The sequence below is a fragment of the Astatotilapia calliptera genome, chromosome 2 (genome assembly GCF_964374335.1).
Source record: "Astatotilapia calliptera chromosome 2, fAstCal68.1, whole genome shotgun sequence".
In the NCBI taxonomy this organism is placed as follows: domain Eukaryota; kingdom Metazoa; phylum Chordata; class Actinopteri; order Cichliformes; family Cichlidae; genus Astatotilapia; species Astatotilapia calliptera.
The window spans coordinates 14,886,609-14,902,411 of NC_137423.1; positions in this window are offsets into that span (position 1 = coordinate 14,886,609).

A 15,803-nucleotide genomic window follows, 5' to 3' on the forward strand; every position below is an offset into this window, starting at 1 on the left:
CTAGTTACCCTGCTATTTTGCATTGAGAAATAATAGTGCACTTAGTTTTTGCTTCAGGGAAGAGTTGGTATAACTTTTGAGTAAAACACGACACTAAACTCAAATCTGGACGTGCGCCACTTCCTCTGTAACCCTTAATTTGTTAAGTGCTGAAGCTAATGGATCAATCACTACATTCACCAAACATTATGTTGTACTTAATTTACTTGTGCACATTCTACAAGTACTGAACTACAGTAAAGAAGTTTATACAGTTGCTTTATAAGTATACACTATGTGTCATCTGGAGGTATCACAATATTGAAAAAAGCCTTTGCCAAAGGACATGTGTTAGGTCTCTACAGACTTTGCAAACTTTAATTTTGGCAGTTTATCCCATTTTTTCCTGGAAGATCCTCAAAATCCACTTCACAGAAGTCTGTGAACTGCTCCTATCAGGTTTCTCTAAGCTAAAGTTTAGAAAGTATGTAAGACTTTAAATAAATTAAGAGCCTCTGAATGTTAAAGATGTTATAGGGCAGCACGGTGGCACGGTGGTTAGCACTGTTGCCTCACAGCAAGAAGGTCCTGAGTTCAATTCCACCATCAGGCCGGGGTCTTTCTGTGTGGAGTTTGCATGTTCTCCCCGTGTTTGCGTGGGTTCTCTCCGGGTACTCCGGCTTCCTCCCACCATCCAAAGACATGCAGCTTGTGGGGATAGGTTAATTGGATAATCCAAATTGCCACTAGGTGCGAGTGAGTGTGAATGGTTGTCTGTCCCTATGTGTTAGCCCTGCGACAGACTGGCGACCTGTCCAGGGTGCCCTATGACAGTTGGGATAGGCTCCAGCGCCCCCCACGACCCTGAAAAGGATAAGCAGAAGCGAATGGAATGGATGGAATGTTAAAGAAGAAATATGGTTTGTGTGGGTCAATGTAATGTAGGACCATTAATGTAAAGCCCAGGCTAACACAATATGAACACAGTCATTTCAGTGAGTGTGTGTTAGAGGAGAGAGACACAGGCTTTTAACTGTTTACTCACTAAATATAAAGAGATAACCCAGCAGTGTTTGAGATGGATGTTCCAGCACACAGTAAATATTGTCCCTTAGTCATATTATCCATATTAATCTGTTAATCCCTCAGCTACTTATCTACTGTCACGTGGACACTGCCCACAGTATCATCCCACAAACATCCACACTATACTTGACACTTCAAAAACAGTGTTGATGTCAGGCAGAATGAGCTTCATACCATATACAAACACCAGAGGAAACCGAGTCTTTGAGATCATAATTCATTCTGGTCATGTGATCGTCTGCACTGCCAACTGTTGGATTACCAGCGGCTGAATTTTTCTTCAAGTGTTAATTAGATATGGCTCCAGAATATTACCACATCCAAGACACACATTTCTATGTATGTCTGTTTGCTTTGAACAGCTGAAACTACAGGTTTTTGTTGTATTTTTATTCTAACAGTGTTTTTAAATAAGCACAGCACAGCTTGTTCAACACATAACAAAGAAGTGAAGCAATCAACCAAAGAGCAAATAACTGCCAGATTAGCTTTCCAGGTTAAGAGACAGTGAAAGAGTCATCTTAGAAGACATCAGATAGATAGATCCAGCACAGACTATGATCCAGATGGGATGACCTGGGAAATGACTGTATCTGATTTAGAGCCTGATCTGGTTTAAATCTGTTTCAGATCCATTGCGCCAGAAAACTCCAGTGCATGCCCAGTTTCCTGATCTGTTATAGAGCCTATGATAGCTTCAGAATCTCTGCTATCTGGTAGACCATCTCTCTGTTATCTGTAGTTACCACTGATGTCATTTAGATGATTTTCAGTGGAAAATAGCTGCAGGTTCAGAGTTTGAATTTCAAATGGTGGAGAGTCCCAGATATAAACCTCCCACTAGGTTTATATCTGGGACTCTCCACCATTTGACCTCAGAACTGAAGAAGCTTCTCGGATGAGAGGTGAAACATCTTCAAGTAACTTAAAGAAGTCCAGACGCTTTTCTTTGCAAGCTCCTTTGACATGTAAGCCTTATATGATTTACTCATGAAAGTGGCCACTTTCATGAGTAATCACATATAAGTTTTTACTATTTCTTTTCCATATGGGGATGTTTGACTAATGCCATTCTCCAGTGACATGCGGCGAGTGCTACGCTGTGGGCTCTTGCTGAATGAAGCTAGGACAGCCACTGATGTTTCTTCATTAGTGACAGTTTTCTTGCATCCACAATTTGGCAAATCCAACACTGAACCAGTTTCACTAAACTTAGCAAGCAGTTTGCTAACTGTAGCATGGGAGATGGGTGGTCTCGTAGGGTGTCTTGCATTGAAATCTGCTGCAATGACCCGGTTACTGCGTTCACCAGATATCAACACAATTTCGATCCGCTCCTCACGTGTTAACCTCTTCGAACATGTCAATGGCTGTGAACAAAGAGAAACTCATGAAAGAATAAAGTTACGTTGAAACCAAGCACACTATTGTGTTTCTTGTGACATTACCAATAAGTTTGATGTGTCACATGGCCCTCTTCCTTTTGAAAAAACAAAAGTTGTATCCAAGTTGGCTGACTTCTAAATGGCCACCATGGTCACAACCCATCTTGAGTTTGCCCCCTCACATATACTAATGCGCCACAAACAGGACTTTAATATCACCAACCATTCCCATTTTATTACGGTGTATCCATATAAATGGCCCACCCTGTACATATACATTGAAATTATGGGTGCCCCACACCAACTATGCAGGAATAAAATAGAAATAGTAAGACAGCAGGAATGAAAAAACAGGAGAAATATATACAATCAACAGAAATATATACAAACTAGAGGAATATATACAAAACAAGAGAAAGGCACATATTGGCGAACCAAGTGTTTGGAAGCAGCGCCAAAGGACTTGTTCTGAGTATAGAGTCCATATGTCAGTACTGAGACCATGGCTCAGGTTAGTGAAGAGAGTGGGCAGGGGTGGAGTGTGGGGGGATATTGTTTCACCTTTGTTGGAGGTGTGGGATCTGATTGACCTGAGGTGCTAACCAGAGGGCAGCAGGTCAAACAGGTGGCGGGCGGGGTACAAGGGATTTCCTGGTGATGGCCTCCAGGGGTGGCAGAGGGCAGTGAATGATTTTTTTGGGCAGTGTTAATTACCCTCTGTGCAGCCTTCCTGTTCTCAATAGTGGACCCTGCTTACCAAACACCCAGGCAGTATGAGAGCACCCTCTCCACTGAGGAATGGTAGAAAGCCAGCAGCACCTTCCGGTCCAGGTTTTTCTTCCTCTGGACATGGAGGAAGTGCAGCCGCCATCTTTACCAGGGTGTTTGTGTTGTGGGTCCAGGTGAGATCAGTGGAGATGTGGGTGCCCAGAAACCTGAAGGTGGAGACAAATTTCAACAGTTGTCCATTTATAATGAGAGAGGAGTGGACCTGTCTGTGCCTCCTGAAGTCCATTATGAATTCTTTTGTTTTAAGGTACAAGTTCTCTACCTCCACCCTGTATGCTTTCTTATCTCCATCAGAGATGAGCCCAACCATAGTGGTGTCATCAGCATACTTGACGATGATGTTGGTTAGGTGGGTTATTGTGGAGTCATAGGTGTACAGAGAATTACATCCCTACGGAGATCCGGTGCTGAGTGACTGTAGGGGGGGAGTTGAGGATGAGTCGAACTGATTGAGGCCGGTTGGTTAGGAAGTCTTTGATTAGGAGCAGGTGTCACTGGGGATCTGTAGGTGATCTAGTTTGTTGGTGAAGATGTGTGGGGTTATGATGTTGAATGCTGAGCTGTAGTAAACAAAGAGCATTCTCAGGTCGCTCTTCCTGCACTCTGCAAAGGGTGATGGTGATGGCATCCTACGTGGACCAATTTGCTCTATAACAAACTGGTGGGGCTCAAGAGAGTTTTGGTAGAAATTCTCTGATGTGCTGAGACACTAGCCACTTGGAAAACTTCAGGACTACAGACCTATAGCCCTCATGTCTGTTGAGGCTGCCTATACCAGTTTTGTAGGGAATGGGAATGATCCAGGAAGCCTTAGACAGAGGGTAACAGCCTACCGAGCCTGCCAGCTGGGCACAGGTGGTATGGGGGGAGGGGCGGCCTCAAACCGAGCAAAGAAGGTGTTGAGCTCCTCTGTGAGTTAAACGCTGCTATTGGGGCTTGAAGGGTTCTGCCTCTCCACACCTGGTGGGGGTTGTTGTTGGTGAGAAAGCCCTCTGATGTTACTGTACACATGGTCCAGCATCCAGAGTCTTTATTGCAGTCCTGACGGTGAAATGTCCGGCTTGGTAACTCCACTGAGGATCAGGGATGTTTGGATGGAGCCAGGATTCAGTTACAATCACTAGATAACACTCCTGGTTGTAGTAAATCCCAGATTTTAGCTCCTCTGTGTTGTTTGTGGGGGATCTGGAATTGTTGAAGAAGATGGATGTTTTCGCAATTGGACGCGATACCCAGCTCTGCATTCCCGCTTTTGCTTCCTCTCCCTGCACCGTCTGAATTGCCTACTGTTTCCGACAATAACCCATGGAAGGCCCATAGTCTCTCAGGTGGGATAGTTTCAGTCCACTCCCAAGTAAAGTCCAGGTTCAGGCCAATGTCTGTCAGTTCCTGACAAGTGAAATCGATGAACGTGTTGCATGAAGATGCAAAGAAAAGGCATAAAGAACACAAAAAGGTGCACTGAGCACTGTGCTGCTGCATACAACCGTATGCACCATCATCTTCAATTCTATTCAAGATATGAGGTAATTAAAGTACTTGTGCATAGAACAAAGTGCTGTATGAATATGTTGTTAAGGTATGACTTGTAGTTAAAACACAAAAATGTGAATATAAGATATTGCATTTGCAACCATATTCGTTTGCAATGAGCTTTTATGTTTCTCTTCTAAGTTTTTATTAATACCATTGTTTATAGAAGGTAGCTTTTACTTTTACTTTAATATATTAGATCATTCCGGGGTTTTTTGTGTTAGATAAAATAAGACCTGAGACAGTGTGAAAACAGATGTTTTTCTTCAGAACTGGGGGTTGTGAAACCTGAAATAATAAAAAAAAAAGATTCTCCCTGGTCTCTAAAATATTAAAATCCCAGATTTACTGCAGAGCAGAAAGGTGTTGGGTTAAGCAGAAGCACTGAATAAGGAGTTACAGGAACAGAGCCAAATTTTTTGACAATGCACTTACAGCTTTGAGTCATCCAGCCATGATGATTGTGCACTCTTCTGATAACATTTCCCCTGCGCATTCCAAACAAATAAACATAATTAACAGTGACTATCACACACATATCAGGTGCAAAATAAGACAGAGTTTTCAACGTTTCAGTAATTTTCCAGGTGTAAATTAAATTTATTGCAAACATTTGTTTGATTCATTTGATTGTATCTTAACTTGCAGAAACAATTGATGTAGGATATAATCATACACACACACACACACACACACACACACACACACACACACACACAGAAAATCAGTCAAATGTTTGGACACATATTTTCATTGTTAAACATTGTAGATACATACTCAAGACATCAAATATATGAAGCTAAATGGAAGATGATTATGTAGCAAAGAAAAAATTGAATAAGAAATCTAAATATATTTTATAATTTAGATTCCGCAAAGTAAACACCCTTGGCTTTGTTGACAGTGCTGCAAACCCTTGGCTTTCTCTCAGTGAGCCTCATGATGTCGTCAGTGGTTTTCCCTTGACAGGTGTGCCTTGTCAGGGTTCATTTGTGGATATTCTTGCCTTCTTAATGGGGCAAAATGTGAAAGAAGTCAGGTTGGTACACAGCAGGAGCCCTATTTGTTTAGAATTCATATTAAGGCAAAAACTATTCAGCTAAGTAAAGAGAAACCAAAACCCATCATTACTTTAAGAACTGAAGGTCAGTCAGTCCGGAAAATCACTAAAACGTTGAATGTGTTCTCAAGTGCAGTCTCAAAAACCATCAAGAGCCATAGCTGGAATGGTCATCGGGTGGGCTGCTGGCGATTTTTTGTTTTTATGGGCCGATCATTTTTAAAAAAAATTTTTTTGGAAGGCTATAAATAATGAAAGGTGTTGGATTGGCCAATTGGTCATGATCGACTCTGGGCTGGACCAATTACAGCCGAGGAGGTCGGATGCACCTTCCCCCTTGTTTAGCAATCTTATAGATGAACTAAAGAAAATGGAGAACAAAAAAAGGAAAGGAGGTGCAGAAAAATTTAGGGCCAAAAAGAAACAAGCCCTTCAGGCAGACGCTGCCAAATGTGTAAAAATAACTGAATTGTTTGGCGGTAGCTATGGCATAGCTTCCACAGATTTAGCAACATCAGCAAGTGGTGGAGGCCAGCAGGTGGATAAGGGAAAGGGGAGGCAAGAGGAGGAGAGACCCGAGGCGGCCGCCGGTCATAGTGGCAGAGGAACTGAACTTCAGGTAAGAAGTTATGACCTGCTGTCTATCTGTGTCAGATATAAACCAAGTTTAGTTGTAGTTTGTTTTCGTTGTGTTGACTTTTTACAGTCGCTTAGAATAACTGGTACTGCGTACTAGCTAGCATGACGGAGTTTATATACTGCTGGGCGGGTGCTATGAAGTTACTGATAGTAAATTTTATTTTATGCTTAAGGTTAGTTTCTCAAACTCCTCAAAATCTTAACAAATTGTGCCAATCCTTACATGTTGCACCAGGCTGATTTATCATCAAAAGTGGAGAAGTCTGTGACAGAGGAGACAGAAGAGCAGCAGAGAGAGATGAAGATGGAGAGATGACTTTATGTCATCCATGAGGGATACATTTGACATATGTTTCACATATTATAGCCCAACAAGTTACTTATAGCAATTTAAATACGAGCAATCAGTTTTTGGCAAATACCGGAAATCAGTTTTTGGCAGACAATCACTTTTTGGCACAACACCGGCTATTGCAGTTAATAATACAACAGCTTCTTGCCATTTTTTGTGTTTCTTTTTATCGCTGTGTAACTGAGTTCAATTGAAAGCCTGCATGCGCTAATACCTCTTTCCACAAGTTCCCAGAATCCTTTGCGGTTTTACCCCTGAATGACGTCACATTTTTGGTGGGCCGGTCTCTAGTCAAAATGCCCGGGCCGATTTTTTGTCCCAGTTGAGCCCTGTCAAGAGCTACGACAAAACTCTCTCACATGAGGACCACCCCAGGAAAGGAATACCAAGAGTCACCTCTGCTGCTGAAGATAAATTCATCCGAGTCACCAGCCTCAGAAATCACAAGTTAACAGCACCTCGGGTTAGAGCCCAGATTAATGCAACACAGAGTTCAAATTGCAGACACATCTCTACATCAACTGTTCAGAGGAGACTGCGTGAATCAGGCCTTTATGGTCAAATAGCTGCTAAGAAACCACGACTAAGGAAAACAACAAACAGAAGAGATTTGTTTGCGCCAAGAAACACTAGGGATGGACATTAGACCAGTGGAAATCTGTGCTTTGGTCTGATGAGTCCAACTATGAGATCTTTGGTTCCAGCCGCCGTGTCTTTGTGTGATGAAGAAAAGGTGAACGGACGGTTTCTGCATGGATGGCTCCCACCATGAAGCATGGAGGAGAAGGTGTGATGGTTTGGGGGAGCTTTGCTGGTGGGATTTATTCAAAATTGAAGGCACACTGAATCAGCATGGCTACCACAGCATCCTGCAGCGACATGTAATCTCATCCAGTTTGCTCGGTTAGTTGGCCCATCATTTATTTTTCAACAGGACAATGACCCCAAACACACCTCCAGGCTGTGTAAGGACTATTTGACCAAGACACACACACACACCCAACAATTCCTGTGTAATATTCACTACAATGTTCCCACAATGCTGTCAAATGTAGCATTACTTCATACTACAAAACACTAGCATAACTTGGTATGATATTCAATATTTCTCACACTATGACTGCCGTTATCTACCGACAAATTGAATTTCCCTTTATTCCTTTTAGTAGAACTGTATTTTACTGTATTTTATGTGTATTTTACTTTTATATTTGCTATTTTATTGTGTGGAATGAGGAGTGAAAGCATGTATGTATGCTAGTGTGCTGAAATATAAGTAAGCTGCACTCCAATTACACTGTATATTGTCCAACGGCATGCCTGGCAAAAAAAAACCTCCCAACAACTGTAGACTAGTCAGCACTAGCTAATACAGATGAGATGATGAGTACCGACTACAAATGAAGCCAATGCTAAAATGCTTTAAACTTGAATTCTTCTTGATCAGCTGGTTGACATTCCTGTGGTTATTGCATGTGTTTGCAAACAGATTGCATATGACTGCTATCAGGTTGCAATTCAAAGGGATCAAGTTGGCAGACTGACTCCGTCTAATAGCTTTTTTTATTACCATCGTTATGCACCAAATCCACTTTTAAGATGACAACTGATTGCAAGTAGCTGTAAATCTGCCTCTTTGAAGCAACAATTTTTAAAGGAAAGTAGATCACAAGTTCACTGTGCACGGTTTCAATCATTTTGGTCACGCTGTGGTCTTTAACCATAGTGTTTTCTTAGGGTGACTATGACAATGACTAAAAACCTTTTGGCTGATGCCCTACATGCTGATTTTGATTTTGCTGGTTAGAATGCAATAAGTAAACAAGAGTAAGTACAGCCATTCTCCATCATGTTAAACAGTAATTTTCTTTGGGAAAACAGAAAGGCACCCTGTAGCTTGAGTTATGTAAGCCTTTCTCTTCATAGTGTTTGCATCACAGCTCCTTTGTGCAGATATATATATATATATATATATATATATATATATATATTGCTCATTTCACAGTTCCATGCTGTTTCCAGCACCTTCCATTTTTTAATATATACACAAAGATAAGTGTAGTGGAAGAACAGTTGTGGAAAATCTGTTTTTTGGCTATTGGAATAATATAGCTGAGTGTGTTTTCACGATTCCCCCTGTTTCTTACACCAATGCTATTATTGATTTACATTACATTGCCAAGCGATGGCTTGGTTTCCTGGCACCTTATGGCATTTCGCCTCCTGGTTCCAATTTAAATCATGGGGCCTGTGTCCTTGACCCAGTGTGAAGTTGCTCAGCACCCCCTAACCACCTGCTCTCAAGTGGCACAAGGCCACAAAAACTTCATTAACCACTTCATTTTAATGAAGCAGAGGCAGGGGAAATGAACCAACGGCTTAAGAGGATAAAAAAGAAAAGTGGCTTTTTAATATTCATCTGTCAGTTTATGAATGCACACGTATATCAGCTTGAGCAGACTGACTCAATTGTGGGACTTAACATTAAGGCATCAACTCGTTTGTAGTGATCAAGTCATTTATTTTCAGCCAGATCTGAAACAATTTTTCAAACTGGAGCTGCAGAGATTGTTATCTGTCTTTCTAATCTAACCTTTAAATGCATACAGTACCTCCGGTTTTCAACAACCTAGCTAACATATTCCCTCCATTGGTGTTTTGTTGTTGTTCGTGGACAGGAAGAGATCTAAAACTTTAATTTGAAGCATTTAACTAGGCCAAAATTTCAATTTACATTTGACTAAATTTCTGATAATAACTGTACTAGGTTTACAAGAAATTGTTCATCAGTCACAATCTACAATCTATTGCCGCAGGGTCAAAACAGAAAGGATCACTAAGGGGGTAAATTTCACTGGCTGACTGCTGAGATCGCATTCCCAGGGGGGTATGTCTACACTTTCCCTTGATGGCTACACTTTCCCTTGATAGCCAAGATTTATTCTGGATGTGAATTGTTTATTTGTAGCTTATGTGTCAGGAACTACATTTTCAGGTACGGCTTTGAGAGATATTGCAGACAGGGAATTTGAAATAAAATTTAAAAAAAACCCTGGACAGTGCAAAAGTCAGTTGTTTTTAATTGGGTCATTGCTTGGATGTTTTTGGCTGAGATCTGTGGTTTTCCATGCTGCATCACATATGATTAACATAATTTTCATTGTAAATCATTACATGAACACCGTAAAGTTGGATTGGAATTGGGTCTTTGTCAGGTCGGCTAATCTCCTTCCTGTTTCCCATTGTTCCATTGTGTTTGCTTTTGGCTCTGTACCTTTGTTTCCTTCTGGTTGTCTGTTGGGATATTGTTTTCCTGCTGCCTCAGTGCACTGCTTTCTGTTCTTGCCTTAAGTTAAAAATCAAAGATTTTTGATATTTACATCTGCCTTCAGTCTCGTGGCTTCAACTCTCATCTCCTTCCTCCGGTTGTGCTCACCCCCACTCCCCCTTACTTTAGTGTTCCCAGTCAGAATTGATCGGTCAGTTTTAACAGCTCTTAAATTAACATAAGAAACATTTTTCACCACCAAATTCAGTTCAGTGGGTGGGTCAATGGGTCGTTCCGTGGCCATTCAGTGGGTTGTTCAGTAGGTCATAAAAGTTGTTCTTTCATTTTGTCATACAGTGGCCAAATCAGGGGGTCAGAGGCCAAAGGGAGAGTGGGGGGTGGATTCCCATTCATTTTCTATGGCACTTTTGACCGAGAACACCACAGATGTAACAAAGTTGATTAAAACACTCAAAATTCAACGAAGGAAGTGCTCATCACAAAAGGTTTTTGTTTTTATTTTTTTATTTTTTTAATTTCTCCAATTCTTAAAGACCAAATGCCTGCAAACAAATTACAGGTCCATCAGTCTCAGTTCTACTGCCACATTCATTGAATGAAGATGAAATCAGAAGCACCAAAAACTTAGCAGTGGAGAGTGGCGTTAAGAGGTTGCTGAATTTTAATGACCATTTACTCCTTTGAGGTTGAGGTATCCTTAGTTCAAACCCTAACCCCAATTAATAATCTCTAATTCTATGCCTATATGTGAGAAATTCAACATTTTGCATTTCTCAATTATTGCTGGATTACAATTGCAATACAAAGTGCCCTGAGGGGACTGTTTTGGGATTCTGTGCTATGTAAATAAAATAAAATTGACTCGAATTAAAGTAATCAAAAGCCTTTTTTTTTTTTTCAGATATAGCACTAATCCTGTCTTGGGTTAGACCTTAAGAGGATTCAGACTGACTAATATTGATAGTGTAAAATCATATGATGGCAATGGTATTCGCCTTCACAGTCAGTTCATTTCAGCCACACAATGAATCAACCATGCATCAGTTTGTAGTAGCTTACCTTACAAGCAGCTTGAGCATAGTAACAATGATTTCACTCATCTTGATTGGCATCAACCCCCCCCCACCCTCCCTCCACATACACACAAAAAAAATCAATTACACTGTGACATTTACAATTTGATGTGGTTACTGATTTCTCTCAGTATGTGGCATGCAGCACTCAGTGCTGTTGGGTTTTCTTGCTGAGATCATATGTTCATCTGAAAGCAACATATGTGTTCATGTGTAAATATAACGTGCTGTATTCACCGGACACTCAAATTGTTCTTTCCCAGTACTCCACAAATATAGCCAGACTAGTGTGTTTGTGTGTGTGTGGGAGTGTGTGCTTGAAACAGCCAAGCTCATCCAGCGGCGATGGGAGTTCTATTCAATAAATGTTATTACCTTCTCTCCTGCACTCTCCTGTTTATTATGCAGTGGAAAATGATACTTTCCCTTCGAGGGGGTTAGGAAATGGTGTATAAATTGCACTTTCCTTTGGGATAGGTGAGACTGGTGTGTGTACGAGACAGCTGTCAGCTTCCTCTTATAAACCTTTCTCCCTCTTCAATTTTTTGAAGTCTCTCGTGCTGTCTGGTGTTTATGTGTGTGTCTGTGTTAACGTGTCTCAGGGGTTAGGATGTGCTTGTCAGTTCTTAGAGCAGCATCTGGCTGCACTACAGTAACTTCTATCCAACACACACACACGCATGCGCATGCACACACACGGAGTAAAACCATCAGAGCAGGACAAAACATTCTGCTCTGTGGGGGATTGTGTGTGTTCAGGAGTTTGTGTGCATGTATGTGTGTGTGCTTCACATCTATGAAAAAAACAAAACAAAACCAAAAAAAACCCCAGCATCTAAATGACCCAGAGTTGTGGTCATCTGACTGATACCAAGCTTCAGTGCATTGTGTGTGTGTCTCCATGCTGCAGTTCAGAATGCTCTTGTGTGGTTGTTGCCTCAAATGTGTGTTTTCTTTAAAAAGTGAAGTACTTTTGCTGAACAATAATGCTTTGTTGTACCCAACATAATAGGCTTTGAACTGAGACACAGTTTTTTTTTTTTTTTTTTACAGGAAAACATCTCTCAGTTTCCTGAGAGTCAAATGCAAAGAAGAAGATGTGTGTAGCTCCAGTCCAAAAATCATTCAATAAACTACGATGAATGCTTGGCAGACATTTAAATGATGCCTTATTAACATTAGGTTAATAGGTGATCACTTGGCTCTGTCTGAAACTACAAGCTCATAGTCTGTGCTGCAGTTGCACACCCCTCTTTCACAAGGGCTGTAGCTGCAGACAGGACTTTATTTAAATAAATTATTCTTTGAATTGCATGCTGTTCCTTTGTACCATTGATTTCTCTCACTGAGACACAAAAGAATTAATTGGATTGGTTTGGAAAGATTGCTTTGTACACTCCAAGGTGAGCCAGACACTGGTGGTTCTAACTGGAAAATGCAAGCAATACACAGAAGGTCACAGTGAATTGTGCTGCATTCATGTGTTCTTCACAAAAGCAAAAAAAGAATAGATTCCATTGTACATTTCTAGTCCAAATGTTAACATCATGGCATGCCATCTGTGACTCTTTTTATCATTGTGAATGTAGTCCTAAAAATAAAAAATGATTTAAATTTTACCACCACCTCGTACATATGGATAGCTTCTAACATGACACCCCCCCCCCCCCCCCCCCCACACACACACAAAAAATAATCTGTAAAACTGTAATTGTTCTTGGGGACTGCAAAAATCAAGTCAGTCCCTAGGTACCTTGTTAAAATGTCCAACTTTATAGCATTAAAAAAGAGTATTTGAAAACTTTTTAATGAAAAAAAAAAGTCAAAATTCAACATTTTCACAGTTATGAGAAAAACAGATTTCTCTCATTAATGTCAGGCTACAACTTGCTAAACCAAGCTAGCTAGCATTAGCTTTTAACTTAGTACTCCCAGCTCTGATGGTGAAACATGGTGGATGCCATGTGAAATGGTAAATAGACTGGTTCTTATATAGTACTTTTAGTTTTTCCTCACTTTTAATGCCATCCGAGTTCCAAGGTGTCTGGAATGCAGCACTAGAGTTATCATTTGCTCCCACTGGTGACTCTTGTCAGATTGAGGGACTATTTCTTATTAAGTGACACTGTGATTTTGTGTGTTCCTTCTAACACAAGCAGCTGCCTTTAGCTTTACAATATTGTGTAACAAACTAGTTACACAAACCAGTGATTAGGAAAAATCTAAAACTATATTTCTAACACCACTCTCTCTATTTTGGTACTCTGTTGTCACAAGGATCATCACAGAAGTTATATATAATATTGTCATCAAAGTCACACAGCAGCCCCACCCAGCCGTTAGGGATACCCAATAAGAAGAAAGATGGAGAAGAAGGGTAGATAGAGGAGCTAAAACTGCTTTTTACAGACACCAGTTCAAACGAAATTTGATATATGGTAAAGACAGATGAAGTTGAATTTTGAATACCGGTAACTCAAAAATACTTCTGATAGAGTCCAAGAATAGAAATATAGAGTTTAAAATAGGCAGAAAGGTACTTTTTAAAGAGGTATTCCAATATCCTTCTAATATCCAAAAACTTTACAAAGGCTCATAGGGCCATAACAACATTACAAAAGTAAGGAGAAATCCTTCCAGTGTAAAGAAATAAATCGAAAATGAAATCCCTGCATACATTTGTCACAAAGCTTGTGACTATCAAATACATTATATGTATGAAAAAGTGAGACATATCCACAGTCATGTTTATTTCCATCCATCAGTTAAACTAAGCAGTCAAATGTCAATCAATGAATCCCCCTAGTTAATGTTTGAGGCAGTCAATCAGGCAGCCAGCTGTCATTCAGGAGCAAATGAAATCTAAAACGTCAGTCAAGCCAGTCAGGGAGGAAGGAAGCCACTCATCCGCATCATACCATTTTACCTGATGCATCTGTTTGACTTCAGAATATTGTACTGTCAACACAGTGTAGATAGAGGTAGGTATAACAACAACGCCACACTAATTGTGATGGAACTGAATATAATATAATAACTATTTTAAACAGGAAAAGAGCAACAATCTGTCCCAAATGAAAGGCCTTCTCACATGCAGCATGGAGCTCCTTCTGTGAGTCTTTAAGGCAGTAATTCATTGATGTGGCCAATTTATTTGACTAGTCATCTTTCCAAGCACTCAGCAGCAAAGTTGTACGAGACACAATTCTGCTTTGTGAAGCAAAACAGAATTGTGTAATGCTATGCAGCTGGCTGATTTACAAGCATGCAGACCAAGTTGCCACACTGCAGAACAAATTTACATGAACTAGAATTGGAACTGTAAAATGAAAAAAAAAAATGGCATAAAAGAATAAAATGCACGAAATAGGCACGGGGGAAAAAACAACCTCTATGCTGTAGACTGCCATTATTTTGTAAATATAATCACAGCCTAATCACCAACCCTAACCCTGACCTTAATCACCCCGTGTTTTTGGAGTTTTTCCTGAGTGGACATCAGCAGGTTTTTTTCCAAAGCTATGACATCAAAACAATATGATTGGTCAGATACACTGTTGATCCTGGACAAATGTTATTATGTTGATCCAGGAACAACAACAACATGAGGATATCAGATAGATATCTATTGGTTTGTTTTTCTTTAGGCTGTTGTGAGCTCTCTCTCTCCTCAGCCAGAGGTTTCTGCACCTGCTGGCCCTGCCTCTCTTCCACGCTTCCACAAGGCCAGCCTCCGGACCTGCTAAGTGGCCGCCACCGTCTTCCTCATGGCCGGCCTCCAGACCTGCTAAGTGGCCACTACTGGCCACCTGGCTGCCGACCAGATTGACTCCAGCACCACCGCTGGCCACGTGGCCGCCCACCAGAACTGATTCGTCTCAGCCGCTGGCCATGCAGGGGGCGGCTGCATGGCCTTGGGGGCCAGATCACACTTATCTGTAAGTGTGATCTCTCTGTCTATTCCTGTTTGGTTTGTTTGATTCTGGTTTCCTCTGTCATCTCGACGTACCAGCTCACCTGAATAAAGGTGGTTTTACGGCTGCTGTGAATACTCAGAATAAGATCTCTGACTGCAGACTGGATACATCTCAGAAGGGCTAGCCCGGAATAACATCTCTGGGCAGAAATTGGGTGACATCTCGGGGAAGCACACTACCGTGAGTTCTCGATATATTGTTCGTTGTTGATCTGCACAGAGCTGTTGTCACGAACGTCGCATTTGCTTACGTCACTGTCATGAGACATTCTCGCAAAAAATCACGGTTTTAGTAACGCAGTAAAGCAGCGTTCCTACAGGAAAGTAACGGTAATCTAATTACCGTTTTTGCAATAGTAATCCCTTACTTTGCTCATTACCTGAAAAAAATAATCAGATTACAGTAACACGTTACAAGTAACGCATTACTGCCCATCTCCGCTCATCTCTCATCTCATCTCATTTTAGTGTATGTATTTGTTTCAGAGTCTGGGTTTTGGATCCAAACTCCACACACATCATGACACGTGAATATTTCAAAAAAACATGAAAATGATCAAAAACAGACTAAAGCAATCACACAATAATACTTTCTCTTCTAAAAAAAAAGTGTACCATGGCTTCAGTCCATTGAAAGATGTT